The 15179-nt window shown below is 44.6% G+C and overlaps 1 pseudogene; it reads right to left on the bottom strand.

The window, feature by feature from the left end:
- Positions 1-5955: 5955 nt before the first annotated feature.
- On the bottom strand, positions 5956-7905 carry LOC128936433 (inositol 1,4,5-trisphosphate receptor-interacting protein-like 1; annotated as a pseudogene).
- Positions 7906-15179: the final 7274 nt, after the last annotated feature.

Genomic DNA, 15179 nt, shown 5'->3' with positions numbered 1-15179 from the left:
TGTGACACCGGCGCTGTGATGTCACAGGTGCCACAGGGCATCCCGGCCAGGCCAGCCCTGCCCTCCATCTCGACCTCAGCTCTGGGACTCCTAATGGCCCCGGGCAACCAAAGGCCTGATATGTGGGAAGAGCAGTTGCCCGGGTGGTGAGGGGGACCCCTCCCCCCCACCCAGGGGTTCCCTTGATGAAACAGGCAGATGGCCTCCCCCAACCCTTTTCAATCTGAAATTGGGTGACATGACCCAGGAATGCTTTGTTCCTGAAAATCTCCTGCTGTGAGATGAAACTGGTCCCCTTGGTGCTGACCTGTGTACTTGGGGGCGGGCTGGGGGGGTGGGTGTGCTCTTGGGACCTAAGTGGCACCCCTGGTTGTGTAGTGCTGAATATCATAGTGGTGACATGGGGCTTCCAGCATAGTGCTGAACATGCTGGTGGTGACATTCCTGCTGTGCTGCTGTGAGAGGACCTTGACTTCATGGAGATATTTCCCAGGGGTGATGGGCAGGTGTGGGGGGTGATTTCCAGTGGGCAGCTCCTGCTGCTGACAGAACACAGTGTTCTGCATGTCCGACAAGTTTATTTCTGCTGTGCCAAACCCCGGAGAGGGTCTGGGATGAGCAGGATCTGCACTGTCCTCAGGCAACACAAGGAGGCACAGCAGCGGTGCCTCTTGCTTGGTCCCTGCCCTGCCAGAGCTGCCAGGGAGTTTCAGAGCCCATGTGAAGTGGCCAGCAAGGCCTGAGAGTGCAGTGGGCACACAGGGTGAAAATAATCTTGGTAGCCACCGTAGTCTTCGGAGGCTGCTGCACCAGGGAGATCATTAAGAGGACCAATCTTGCTGCCCACAAATTTTCCATTCCTTTCTGAGTCCCACATCTTCCCCTCTTTTTTTTTGTACTATCAGGTCAGGTGAATGCCATCAAATTCCAGTAGTGTCTGCACAATGTATCTATATCCACAGCGGTCTAAAACTCGAGTACTAGCTAATTTAGCAGGCATTTTCTGTTCAGTTCATTTCCTGTTTCCTGACCACTTTGACTTGGATGTTCAGGGACAATATGGCTTTTACTTACCATGTCTTCATTGCCCACATGGTGTCTCATGTTTCTAAGTTGCCTTACCACAGTATCTTTAGATCCTGCATTGTAGAGTAGGAATGAATGATAAAGTTGAGGGTTTAGCAAGTTTCATATCCCGTCAATGCTATCATGTTTTTGAGCTCCTGCTTCACAGCAAACTAACTTGGAGATATTTCCTGCATGCCAAACAGGTGCTGTGGCATCTCTCATTAAAGAATCTCCAACTGCTAACTTCTGAGGTGTTTTCCTGGTGACACTGGGTCTAAGATGGGGTGGGGTCTGATGTGGCTCAGCTTTAAGTACTTGGCTTTTCCTGGATCTGGTCACTTTCTCAGGTCCTCTGAATTCCCCAATCCCAGATTGCAATGTCACTGTTGGTTCACTTCTTCTAAGTGCTGCTGACATCCTGACAACTCCGTGTCTTGAGGCACCAGCAGAGCCCTAAGAGCAGGACATGGAATAGAATAAAAGCTCCTTGCTCTTGCTGCTGCAGGACATTCCTATGCATGGATCCCCAGGCCACACAAATCTTGTCCAGGATTGTCTGCTCCATGTGCTGTACAGGACCATTCATCTGTTGCGCGCAGCCGTGAGGGGTGACAAATTTCCCAAACTGTCCTAGGGCAGGATCATGGACATTTCAGAGAGCCTTATTTACAGCATCGAGAAGCCAGAGCCCGCCAGAGCATCCTTTCTGCTGCAGCACTCTCTGCCCACAATTCCCGACAAAGTGATGCACAAACACTCACATACACAGCATTTGTTCTAGCACAATATTCATTGGCAACTTGTCCTGAGGGAAGCTCTCAGAGGGAGCAACAGCAACTCCCTGAGGGAATGGAGTCTCCCAAATATGGAGGGCATTCACTGTCTAGGTGGTAATATGAATCTTGACTTACAGGCTCCTTGCCATGGCCTCTTCACAATTGTTCTTGATAAGTGAGCATTGCAGACAGAACACAGTAGTTTGGGGGGTGAGGGGAATAGGAACTATGAATTTTGTGTTTATGAACTATATTTCTGTAAGATGTATTTACTGCATTTATTTACTCTGTATTTATGAGCCATAGTTCATACATGAACTGTGTATTCTGAACTCAGAATACGAATTTTGCAAACCTAGCCCCAAATCTGTGTTTAGGAATGTTGTTACAATTTCTGGACTGTAAAGAAAATCAATGTGTAAGCTTTTCTAGAGCCATAATTGAGACACATGCTATTTTCTTGCCCCATCAGCAGCAGAATTAGCAGTTTCCCTGCAAGCATGATGCACATCTTCCCATTTCTTTTCAGAGAAATGCATCATTACACGCTAAGTTTATGAAAGAAATAACTTCCAGGACATGGGTGCTACGGCTGTGGCAAATATGAGAATATGACAGTTGGTTAAAAAACTGAGCACTTCACACAGCAAACAACAGAAGTGCTCAGGGGATCACTTTTTATCTCAACTTTTCCACATTTATTAAGGTGTCTGTACTTGTGTCATCCTTTCTTGAATGAAAATCAAACACACACACTTCTCAAGCCACTTCTCTGGTGCATGCATTTTGAGTAAATTAACAAACTTCTGTTTCTTGTTGGGGTTAATGATCCTTTCATGTGGGCAAGGTGGTATGTATCAGGACAGTCATCAGCTTGTATTTCCTCGCCCAGCTTGTATTTCCCAGCCCATGCTTCTTCAGCTGAATGCCACAGTGGGATCTCACCTGCTGCTTTGCTGCTGCATTGCATTTGGGCCAATAAGTCTGTTCTCTCCTTGGACCAGAGCTAGATTAAGATGCTCCTTTTTAAATTAGAGCATCTTGTAATATTCCTAGTTGCCTATCTTTTTATTTCTTGCTCTGTTTTCAAGTGCATTCTTGCACTTCAAGAAGATGGAGATATATTCCGGATGAATGATGTCTGTGAGATAAGAATACAGCCATTTCTCATCCATAGTTTACTATGCCAGTGTACTGTTGACACATCTTCTTCAGCAAGCAGAAAAGCAATTTTAGTTTCTTTCAGTTCAACCTTTTGCAAAATATCAAAGCAGCATTGCATCAGAGCAAGAGTAAGGCTGATGGCAGACTCTCAGCCTGCCTTCTGCATGGGTATATGGTGGGACAGATTTTGCAAGCTCCAGTAAGAACTGGAACATTAGGAAATGATTCTGTGAACTTTTTGGTTCTACTGCTCTCCCTGAGAACCTATTTTTTGATATGTTTTCCAAGACTGATCAGAGCAGAATACATGTGTTTTCCAGTTTTTATCTTCTCTAGAAGAGTGGTGAGAAAGACAGAGACATAATCTCTGATACCTGCTATGTTTAATCAATCCCCAAATAAATTCAAAGAAAAGATAACTGGTCTGTCCCAAGAAGTAATAAAGCATGTTAGAAAATGAATTTTTTTTCCAATGGTTTTATATTTACCCTTTTTGGATGGGATTCAGGGGCCCTGAGGGGATAAGAGGACTAGGGTTTTCTTCTCCCCAGCTCCTTGAAGTACTAAAGAAATAATCCCACCCATTGTGAAAGAAAAGCACAAAAAAGTTCATTTGAAAATTTATTTCTTCACAAATCTAGCACAGTATGAGACACTGAAGTTTTATTCTAAGATATGCCTCTCTGTGACATTACAAATTAGAATGCTCAACTTACCATAGCAAGGAGAGAAAACTTATTTTCCTGTTGATATAGCAAGAAGGGAAATAGTTTCAGAAATAGTTAATGGCAGCTTTTCTGGGAGGAGTTGCATTTATTTGTTCTCAAAATGGTTAGTGGGAAGGATGAAAGTGTGTTTCTGCCATTAGCAATGATTTAACCCCCTTCTCTGTAGACACAAGGAGTCTCGTGCTGATTTACAGTATTCAGGCTACAGAGATTTGGTTCCAGAAGTGGAGGGCTCATACCAACAGCCAAAAACTTGCATGTTTCTTCTTGGCAGGTGGAGCTGCTGATATTCTCCATTAGGTCAGGCAATGAGGGGAGTTTGCCAGTCTCTGGAAGGTAAGTGCAATTTTGGCCACTGTCCCAGGGCTGTGGCATCTCTGGAGGAGCTGCAGCACAGCAAGAAGGGGATGTGGTTCTGCTTCTCCTCACTTTGAAGTCCCTTTTTCTTGTGGCCCCATCTTAGCTGCACCCAGGCTTCTCCCTATATCTGGTAGAGAAAACTCCCTCCGGGGCTGGGAAGCCAGGGATTGGGAACCAGAAAGAAAATCACATTCTGAAATATTTTTTTTTTTAATATTAATGAGCAGAAAACACAGCCACTGCCCCTGGGAGGACAAAGAATACAGCTGCCACTGGAAAAATTCCTCGTCTTCTCCCAGCATGCAGCCCTCAGATCTGGCTACCCATCAAAATATATCCGTGAAACATAGAATGCCTTCAAAACGAGTAATAAGAACAATTTGGAGAATGACAAGATTTCCCTATGAAAATAGATAGAGGAGGTGAATTCTGTGTATTTCACTGAGAAGATGAGTTACAGTGTATATGGTCTGCAAGATGCCAAATAATAGAGAGGAATTTCCTGTGAGTCCTGTGGAAGCTTCCTGAGTGCAGTAATAGGAGAGGTTTCTGAAACAACAGGGAGGACAACAAATGAGAAAATAAGAGAGAAGAGGATACTTTGATCTATACCATAAGTAACCTGTCTTCAGGAGGTTTGTGGAGTTCAATCCCAGCAATCACTAACAAAGCTCCAGTTGCTTTCCTTGAGGCATTTAAGTAACTGCATGACCACAGCTGATGTTGTGACCTGTAAGATTGTATCATGATACATCCTCTTTGAGAACCCTGAAAATGATTAAACAGTGTGTTGTGTCATTTGAAGATTGCTTAAAAAATTTCCCTTCTTTTGCTATTCAGAGGAGGCCCTGAGTTGGAGAGGCTTCAGATACAAATTCCACTTAATTGTGACAACATATAGGAGGTTTGGGGTTTTGCTAATTATCTATTTCTAGCTTTTTGGGAGTGCTTTAGTGAGCAACTCTCTGCTACATGAGACGAAGATCAGTTTGGCAGATGCTGCCTATGGTCCTCCTCACCTTTCTACAGAGGATGACCGATGCTCTGCAAGGGAGGACCTTCATCTCTAGCACTTTGACATCTTGAGATAAATATAGAATATATTACCTTGCTTCTATCATTAGAAGGAGAATATGCTGTTCAGGATTTAGTTTGTGCTCTAGGAGGAGAAATGCTTTCGCTTTATCTCTCTATGTTCTGGTCTTGCCCATGCTGTATTATTAGAGCTTCAAAAACTTCACAGACTGAGTTACCACAATTGTCCTAGGACCTGGATATGGTATCCATCTACCCAGCTTGAGGCAGAAAAGGCAGCTATGCAAACTAAATTTGAGCTTGTATGTAAGGGAGAAATGGAGAGCCTGTGCAATGACAGGCTGTAAGCAGTAGGGAGTGAGAACTGTGTGTTTGTTAAAAAAGGCTTGCTAATAACAGTGCCTACTCCCAGCCAGTCACCACAGATTGACAACTAGTGGAGTTTACAAATGCTCTAGGTCTGGTCGAGGTAAAGGAGAGCTTGCACCATCCTAATACTGGAATATTCCAGTTTATTGAAACAATAAGAAAGAGGGTTCTGGACTGCTGAATGCACTAACTAGAGGGCATTAATAAATAGAGTAAAAGCACTACCTAGAGTGTCCTAATACATATATATATGTGTGTCTATATATATATATAGTAAATTCTCTAACTAGAGTGTGTTAATATATATAGTAAAAGCACTACCTAAAGGGTCCCAATATATAAAGTAGATTGAATAACTAGAGGGTATTAGTAAGTATAGCAAATGTGCTAATTCCAGGGTACTGATATATACTGTGAATGCACTAACTACAGGAGGTTCATATATACAGGGTCTATCAAGAGGCCCCAGAAGCACAGCTCTGTGCACCAGGATCTCTTTCAACGGCCGTGGAGCAGCAATTGTTTGAGCCGCTGCAGCAGGCGAACGTGCTCTGCAGAGCCTTGGTGTGGGCATCCGGACTGCTGGCCAGGTGCTGGAAGAGGTTGGGCGGTTAAGCCACCCGGAAGTCGGAGGGCAAACTGATCTCCTCAGGAATCTCTTGTTGCCCGTTGCGGAGTGGTTGTTTTGTGTCCAGAGAGCAGTGGAGGTACTTCAGGATATTCATCAGTCGCTGCCGGAAATCCCTCCTGCACCACCGAGACAGGGGGTAGAGTGCTCAGCAGGTGCATCACCGTGGTCTTCAGGGCGTAGCTGGAAAAATCTCCACCCATCAGGATGCTGCTGAAGGAGCTGCAGGAACCTGCAGTGCCAGCTGGAGGGCCTGTCTGGAAATGTGCTGGAAGAATTTTGCCTCTGCCACGGCATGAGTCTCAAGCCATGTTGTGCTTGGAATGCCTACTTCTGCAGGCTGGCTGCTCACAAAGATATCTGAGTCTCCTTGCTGCACTCCAAAGATCACCTCAGCTGCAAACATTTCCTTGTCTTTCTTCAGGAGAAATTTGCAGGAGCGGCTGCAGGGCTGAAACACTAAACGCCAGTGGGGAGACTGAGGTAAAAGCATCCAGGCTATTCTCATGAATCGATAGAACCAGTGGACCGTTTTCTTCACATCTAGATAGGAGCCAGTGCAGAGGGTGTGCAGGAGGCTGGGGTCCTGTTTCCTTCTCAGCTCCTCCTCGGGATGGTGGAGGAAACATAGCATGTGCTCCCCCAGCCTCTCCCTCGTGCAGGTGCACAGCCGCTCCACACGGACACAGAACTTCCTCTCGAACATCCCCGCAGTGTCCAGCTCCAGGTGGAAGGCATGTCCTGGAGGGGGACTCAGGGGTACAAGCATGCAGTAGACAACATCTTGTGTACAGGAACTCCAGCCTTCAAAGCCGCTGCCCACTCTGATGGCTTGTTGTGGCACCGGGTAGAAGCTGTTGGACAAGCCTTGTCCAAAGATGCGTATGAGTTTGTCCATCAGGTCTGTAATCACGGAGCAGCCTTTGTCCAGATCCAGAAGAGGCAACTCTATGTCCACCTCTGAAAGGCTTCCAAGGTTCCTCTTGACGCTGTGGCGGTCATCATCTTCATTTGCATCGCTGTTGTCCTCTCCGTTTCCGGCAGCATTGACTTCCTCCACTTCCTCGTCGTTTACGTCTTCCTTTGCATCATCATAGCCTTCTTTTGCGCTGCTGGACCTCTCCTTGTGGCCACTGTTGTCTGGATCACATCTAATTTTCTTGTGTCCAAAGTGCAGTGCCAAGAGAAGGAGGAGGATTCCAGTCAGAGCCAAGAACTGCCACACAAGCGGAGCTCCCCAGGCCTCATGGCTCTGCTCCAGCTTCATCTGCTCCAGCTCCAGAGTGAGCTGAGTCATCTGCTGCTTCAGATAATCGGCCCGCTGCTGCATGCGCTCCAGCGCGGCCTCATCCAGCCCATCGCCGGCCTGCTGCGGGTACTGGAGGAGGGCTTGCGCAAGCAAGAAAAGGATGGCCAGCATGGCCTTAAGGAGGTGAGCAGGGGTTGAGTGGGGACGGGAGGGGGGTGCTGATAAGGGAAGTGGGGATCCCTGGGGAGCCCCAGGGATCTGATGGCCAGAAAGCGGGGCCCAGGCAGCTGGCAGGCTGCGAGGCCTGTGCCACTGCCCCAGCCGCGGCACCGTGCCCTGCCAAAGACGCTCCCGTGAGGGACCGGCCTCTGGATGCACGGTGAGAAGCGGCTGCTCGGGGTACTTGCGTTTCTGCCGTGGGCCTCGTTCCGCGTTCAGCACAGTCTCCTGCGTGCGTGCACGCTCGCCGCTCGCCGAGGCTGTACTGGGGCAGCGCTCCCTGCCGCTTGGCTTGATAGCTGCCCCCATTGTGACACCGGCGCTGTGATGTCACAGGTGCCACAGGGCATCCCGGCCAGGCCAGCCCTGCCCTCCATCTCGACCTCAGCTCTGGGACTCCTAATGGCCCCGGGCAACCAAAGGCCTGATATGTGGGAAGAGCAGTTGCCCGGGTGGTGAGGGGGACCCCTCCCCCCCACCCAGGGGTTCCCTTGATGAAACAGGCAGATGGCCTCCCCCAACCCTTTTCAATCTGAAATTGGGTGACATGACCCAGGAATGCTTTGTTCCTGAAAATCTCCTGCTGTGAGATGAAACTGGTCCCCTTGGTGCTGACCTGTGTACTTGGGGGCGGGCTGGGGGGGTGGGTGTGCTCTTGGGACCTAAGTGGCACCCCTGGTTGTGTAGTGCTGAATATCATAGTGGTGACATGGGGCTTCCAGCATAGTGCTGAACATGCTGGTGGTGACATTCCTGCTGTGCTGCTGTGAGAGGACCTTGACTTCATGGAGATATTTCCCAGGGGTGATGGGCAGGTGTGGGGGGTGATTTCCAGTGGGCAGCTCCTGCTGCTGACAGAACACAGTGTTCTGCATGTCCGACAAGTTTATTTCTGCTGTGCCAAACCCCGGAGAGGGTCTGGGATGAGCAGGATCTGCACTGTCCTCAGGCAACACAAGGAGGCACAGCAGCGGTGCTTCTTGCTTGGTCCCTGCCCTGCCAGAGCTGCCAGGGAGTTTCAGAGCCCATGTGAAGTGGCCAGCAAGGCCTGAGAGTGCAGTGGGCACACAGGGTGAAAATAATCTTGGTAGCCACCGTGGTCTTCGGAGGCTGCTGCACCAGGGAGATCATTAAGAGGACCAATCTTGCTGCCCACAAATTTTCCATTCCTTTCTGAGTCCCACATCTTCCCCTCTTTTTTTTTGTACTATCAGGTCAGGTGAATGCCATCAAATTCCAGTAGTGTCTGCACAATGTATCTATATCCACAGCGGTCTAAAACTCGAGTACTAGCTAATTTAGCAGGCATTTTCTGTTCAGTTCATTTCCTGTTTCCTGACCACTTTGACTTGGATGTTCAGGGACAATATGGCTTTTACTTACCATGTCTTCATTGCCCACATGGTGTCTCATGTTTCTAAGTTGCCTTACCACAGTATCTTTAGATCCTGCATTGTAGAGTAGGAATGAATGATAAAGTTGAGGGTTTAGCAAGTTTCATATCCCGTCAATGCTATCATGTTTTTGAGCTCCTGCTTCACAGCAAACTAACTTGGAGATATTTCCTGCATGCCAAACAGGTGCTGTGGCATCTCTCATTAAAGAATCTCCAACTGCTAACTTCTGAGGTGTTTTCCTGGTGACACTGGGTCTAAGATGGGGTGGGGTCTGATGTGGCTCAGCTTTAAGTACTTGGCTTTTCCTGGATCTGGTCACTTTCTCAGGTCCTCTGAATTCCCCAATCCCAGATTGCAATGTCACTGTTGGTTCACTTCTTCTAAGTGCTGCTGACATCCTGACAACTCCGTGTCTTGAGGCACCAGCAGAGCCCTAAGAGCAGGACATGGAATAGAATAAAAGCTCCTTGCTCTTGCTGCTGCAGGACATTCCTATGCATGGATCCCCAGGCCACACACTTCTTGTCCAGGATTGTCTGCTCCATGTGCTGTACAGGACCATTCATCTGTTGCGCGCAGCCGTGAGGGGTGACAAATTTCCCAAACTGTCCTAGGGCAGGATCATGGACATTTCAGAGAGCCTTATTTACAGCATCGAGAAGCCAGAGCCCGCCAGAGCATCCTTTCTGCTGCAGCACTCTCTGCCCACAATTCCCGACAAAGTGATGCACAAACACTCACATACACAGCATTTGTTCTAGCACAATATTCATTGGCAACTTGTCCTGAGGGAAGCTCCCAGAGGGAGCAACAGCAACTCCCTGAGGGAATGGAGTCTCCCAAATATGGAGGGCATTCACTGTCTAGGTGGTAATATGAATCTTGACTTACAGGCTCCTTGCCATGGCCTCTTCACAATTGTTCTTGATAAGTGAGCATTGCAGACAGAACACAGTAGTTTGGGGGGTGAAGGGAATAGGAACTATGAATTTTGTGTTTATGAACTATATTTCTGTAAGATGTATTTACTGCATTTATTTACTCTGTATTTATGAGCCATAGTTCATACATGAACTGTGTATTCTGAACTCAGAATACGAATTTTGCAAACCTAGCCCCAAATCTGTGTTTAGGAATGTTGTTACAATTTCTGGACTGTAAAGAAAATCAATGTGTAAGCTTTTCTAGAGCCATAATTGAGACACATGCTATTTTCTTGCCCCATCAGCAGCAGAATTAGCAGTTTCCCTGCAAGCATGATGCACATCTTCCCATTTCTTTTCAGAGAAATGCATCATTACACGCTAAGTTTATGAAAGAAATAACTTCCAGGACATGGGTGCTACGGCTGTGGCAAATATGAGAATATGACAGTTGGTTAAAAAACTGAGCACTTCACACAGCAAACAACAGAAGTGCTCAGGGGATCACTTTTTATCTCAACTTTTCCACATTTATTAAGGTGTCTGATGAACAGAAAGCAAAGGGTGGTGCTGTGCCACCCTCCTATCTGAAGGTCTGTCCAAAGTGCTGACATGATGTACTGGAGTGTCAGAAATGGGAGACCATGTTTTTATACAGAGATGGGCAGTCAGAACCAACCCTTTTTGATGGGGAGTGGGGGTGGGAGGGCACATGAACAAGGTAACATCTGAGACAGGAGGTGTATCATGGCAATAGAGAATGAATGAATGTATGAATGGATGGATGGATGAATGAATGAATGAATGAATGAATGAATGAATGAGTGTTGTCATTCAGACTGAGCTTCAATTAAGAGACCTAGTTAATTAAGACCAGAACTACCTGCTTTTGAAAAATAAAGGTCAGGAAAAAATGTTGGTGAACAGCATTGCATTTGCTTCCCAAATAAAGAATGAGAAATAGGGATCCAGATGGAACACAAAATTAATTGTGGTCTTTATTTCTGGAGAGTTTTAACTGCAATACACAGCAGCCTACATGCAATGTCCCAGATCTGTGAAAGCACAGGTTTAAGTAAAAATGCTAATTTCTTACAAAAGAGACATTGCAATTTTCTTCTTAAGAATGAAATTTTACAAAGCAGAAGATGCTGATAGCATACATACATATATATTTCCAGAATCTGTAGTACCTGTTAAAACTAAGGCAGAAGCACTGAAGGAAGAAGAGACTGAGTAAAGCCTGGGATACTGCAGGGAGTTTTCCTGAAGGAGTGGTATTTACATGTATGGCAACAGCCAGATGTCATACCACTTCTCAAATGAATATTTTACTCTCCATTCTTTTTCACTGGCTCTGGATGTTTTTCAGCATTTGCTGTAGAAGTGTTCTCTGCATAAATTTGTGGGATAGAGAATAGGTGGTTTAAGACTACAGAATATTCCCATGGCCTCTATATCCCTCCCATGGTATTTTTCTCTGTCTAAGGCTGTTTAAAACCTTAATCTGCCTCGGACCAAAAAAGCTTTCAGTGTGGAGATGCATCTAGATGCTATATTAAAACCAGTTAATTTCCAACTATTTGAAACTCACTGATAAAGCAGGCTGCTAAAATATTGCTAAAATTTTCTTCTTAAACTGCAGTAGCTGAGACTTCATGATCTGCATAGGATATTTTTAAATGTTGGTCTTATACAGGGTTGAGACGCTACAGTAGTGAAAAAACAAGTTTAAGATAACCTAGGTGAACACTAGGTAGATATCTCCCTAGAGTGAGTTACATTTTAACCATGAAAGGATGGCCTAAGGCAGCAAATGAATGGGTCAGGAAGATGGAAACCGAAATTTTGTTAGTCTCTTTCAATTGTGTTTTCATCTCTCCTGATTTTTTTTGTGGTTATCAATTTTATATTTTTGGAAGCTCCTTCTACAGTTCAGTGATTGTAACTAGCAATGCAGTGTACAGACACTGAAAACTGTCCTCTTCAGGGTCAGTCACAGAGAAAAATAATTTGTTATTACTGGCAGACTAAGCCAGCAGTCAATGTTGTGTGCAAAAAGTACGTCTGAAGTTGGTCCTAATTTTTCCTAGAATAGTACTTCATGTTGATGTATATGTCATGCATTAAACTGCTGGTCTCATAACCCTATTTTAATGGTGACTGCAAAGCTAGAAACCTTGGATTTCTTGAGATCTCCTATATGGTGTCTATAAGCATGTTGCAATATTGGGATATTTTTGCATTTTCCTTCATAATTTTTGCAATTTTATTTTAAAAGTATGTAACAGGATCCATAATTAAATGTCAAAAAACAAGATTTAATCCTCTAAGAACTAGGTGTGCATGGTCCAACCCAGTGTTTTAATGCTTGGTATCTTCTCAGGTTTAGGAAACAGTGCTGAAGGGTAATGGTTTGTGCAAAATTTCATTGAGAGTTCAGAGTGCTTTGCAGGCACAAGTGTCTGAGTTTCTTGTTCAATCATCTGAATTTCTTCTCTCCCAGTTCCCACCCTTTAACAGCTGGTCTGACCTGGTTGTCCAGACTCTCACCAAAAGAAGGAAGAGATGATGTCCACCCCAGAGGGCATAAAATCTGGATCTAAAATAGGTGAGTTACTTTTCCCCAGGTGACTACAGAGGAAGTATGGGAAATTGTGTTACACGAGGACCTAACTTTATGGCCATCTGAGATCATGAGGTGAATCAGTCTCTTCATGTATGAGAGAAGTCCTATAGCTGAGTCTGTGCACCATCTCCATCACAGTTCTTCAAGAGTAGGCTGAGTATTTTTACCTTTGTTTGAAATTAATTTCTGATAATGTAAATTCCTGTGAAATTGACTGGAAGATTAATGTACCAAAAGACTTGTTTGGTCCAGCAAAGACCAAACAAGTGCCTCTGTTTTCTAAAGATGCATTGCCAGAGAAGACAGCGTAGAACCAAGGTTGGGTTTTGCCATGGAGCATAGGTTTTTAAACTGTAGATTAAAAATGAGAACTGCTGAAAATAATTCTAAAATTATGACTTAAAACACATGGGCATGGGCTTATGCATGGAAGCTAGAGGGGGTAGGAAGGAGATAAATATGTAGATTGAAGGCAGATGTAGATTTTTGAGTTGCATCTAAATGAGCTAAAACCTAGTAGCCTGTTTAAAATGTAGTCTTGGTCCTCTGTTTCAGCTGCAGTCATCTTCATTTGTTACCTTTGCATCTGCCAGCCAAATGGACCTGTCCTGTAGCTGTGTGGCCTCTAGGTCATCTGATGGGAGTGCAGGGAATGTGTGTGGCCAGGCCTTGGGTGAAAAGGACATTTTGGTAGCACGTGCCTGTGTTAGATAAGGTGTACACTGCACTTGTGCTCCTCACCTTGGTGGACTGGTGAGTTGGACTGATTGTTGGAGGCTACATCATGGCTGTAGTACTGGGTAAACACGCAGCTGCTTGTAGCTGTGGACAGGATGGTAGCATTTCATCTTCACTGAGAGTTTTCAGGGTTATCAGCAAAAGAAAAGCATAAGACCTATTAAAGAACAGAAGCTTGGCTGTCATTTCAAGGTGACAAGTGACCTCCCAGCTAGGCTGTATCTCCAAATGTTGTTGCTAGACTTTTGATTAATGGTACTGTACTTGTACTATGCAGTTTGGAAACTCAACGTATCAGACACGCAAAAGCAATAAAGACTTAGCCTGCTCAAGAGGGAGAGACAATAGAAATACTTCTGGGTTTTCCTGATCATTCAAAAAACTGAATAGTTGAGCATCTAGGAGGAGAGATATTTTATGTTCTGAAAGGGTGAAGAGGATCAGCTGATTATAACAAGGTGAATAGAGCTGTTTTTTTATCTTATGTTGGTAAATTGTAGCTCACAACCACATGAACTGATCTGTGAGCCTTTTCTAAATATGTTCTACCTGTCATAAAGGGTATTATTTGTTTGGACATGTGATTTAAAGAAGCAAAACTTAGCATAAGATCTCTAAGTCTCTGCAAATAGAAATACTTAAGTCAAAGCAAGATGACTCAATGGCTCAATGGAGTAGCAAGGACTTTATTTCTCCATCTTTCAGCACTTACACTTTCCCATATGATATTGCCATCAGCTGCTGAGCTAAATCTGAAAAAGGCTTTTGGGAGGGAGGGCAATGAGAGACAGACACAGGCAGTATCAAACAGAGTTAGATACTGAGTTATTAGTATGCTGATACTGTTAGATACTGAGTTGTTATTATTATTGTTAGATACAGAGTTATTAATGTTCTGTGAATACTAATAAAAGTGCACCTCAGGATATTTCCCACAATTATGTATTTGAATGAAACATGAAATCTCTTTACCTCTGCCCAATCTCCTTCAAAGCTGGAGTTCTGTTAATATTTTCATTTTTTAATTTAAAAGAATTTCCTGGGAAAAATATAAAAATAAAAAAAGGAAGAAAGACTGAGTTTTAAACAACAATTTTGCAGAAGGTACATTGTGAACTTGTAAATATTTGTACTGAAAATATGTGCTGAGTTGCGTTAGCAGACCTGCTCAAACAGCAGTTACAGATACTTCATTGTCAAAATGTAAGGATGAGTTCCATGAAGCTCCACAGAGGATTACTATAGGTCTCATAGTACTCATTAATGGGTTGGATGATGACACAAAAAGAATCATTATTAAATTTGCAGATAATTTCAAGCAGCAAGAGACTACAAATATTGTAGAGGAGATGATTAAAATACAGTGATCTTGATAAATTTCAGGTATGATCTGAAAAGTGTGGGTAGAATTCAGGATGAATAAGAGCTACATTTAGACAGGAGCAAGAAACTGCAGAAACACAGGACAGCAAGGAACTCTTCTCAAAGAAATTATGTGGGAAAATATTTAGCAGGCTTCCTAGAACACAAATTGAACAGAATGAAATAATGCTGAGCTAGTGCAAAACAGGAGAATGCTGCCCTGGGCTGTCTTTGCAGGTGCAGACTGCTCTGCTCAGCACTGGTGAGGCTGGTGTGTACAGCAAAAGTGAGGTACACTTTTGCTGTACACACCAGCAAAAGTGGTGTGTACAATTGTGGACACAACATAAATGTGGAGCAGCTGGAGGCAGTCCAGAGGACAGTGATCAGAATGGTAAGGCATTGAATAAACAGGCTGTAAGGAAAGAAAAGTTATCATGTCTAATCTGAAAAAATGGGTAAAAGACTTTAAAATGTGAAATTCTGCTCCTAAGAGAACAGTAGTAATCTGCTTTCTACATCTAAAATGAAGGA

This window comes from Melozone crissalis, unplaced genomic scaffold (assembly GCF_028551555.1).
Source record: "Melozone crissalis strain CALT ecotype California unplaced genomic scaffold, PUWL_Pcris_2 ptg000018l_1, whole genome shotgun sequence".
NCBI classification, from domain to species: Eukaryota; Metazoa; Chordata; class Aves; order Passeriformes; family Passerellidae; genus Melozone; species Melozone crissalis.
The sequence above is the reverse complement of the archived record's forward strand: the minus strand, read 5'-3'. Positions and strand labels throughout refer to the sequence as shown.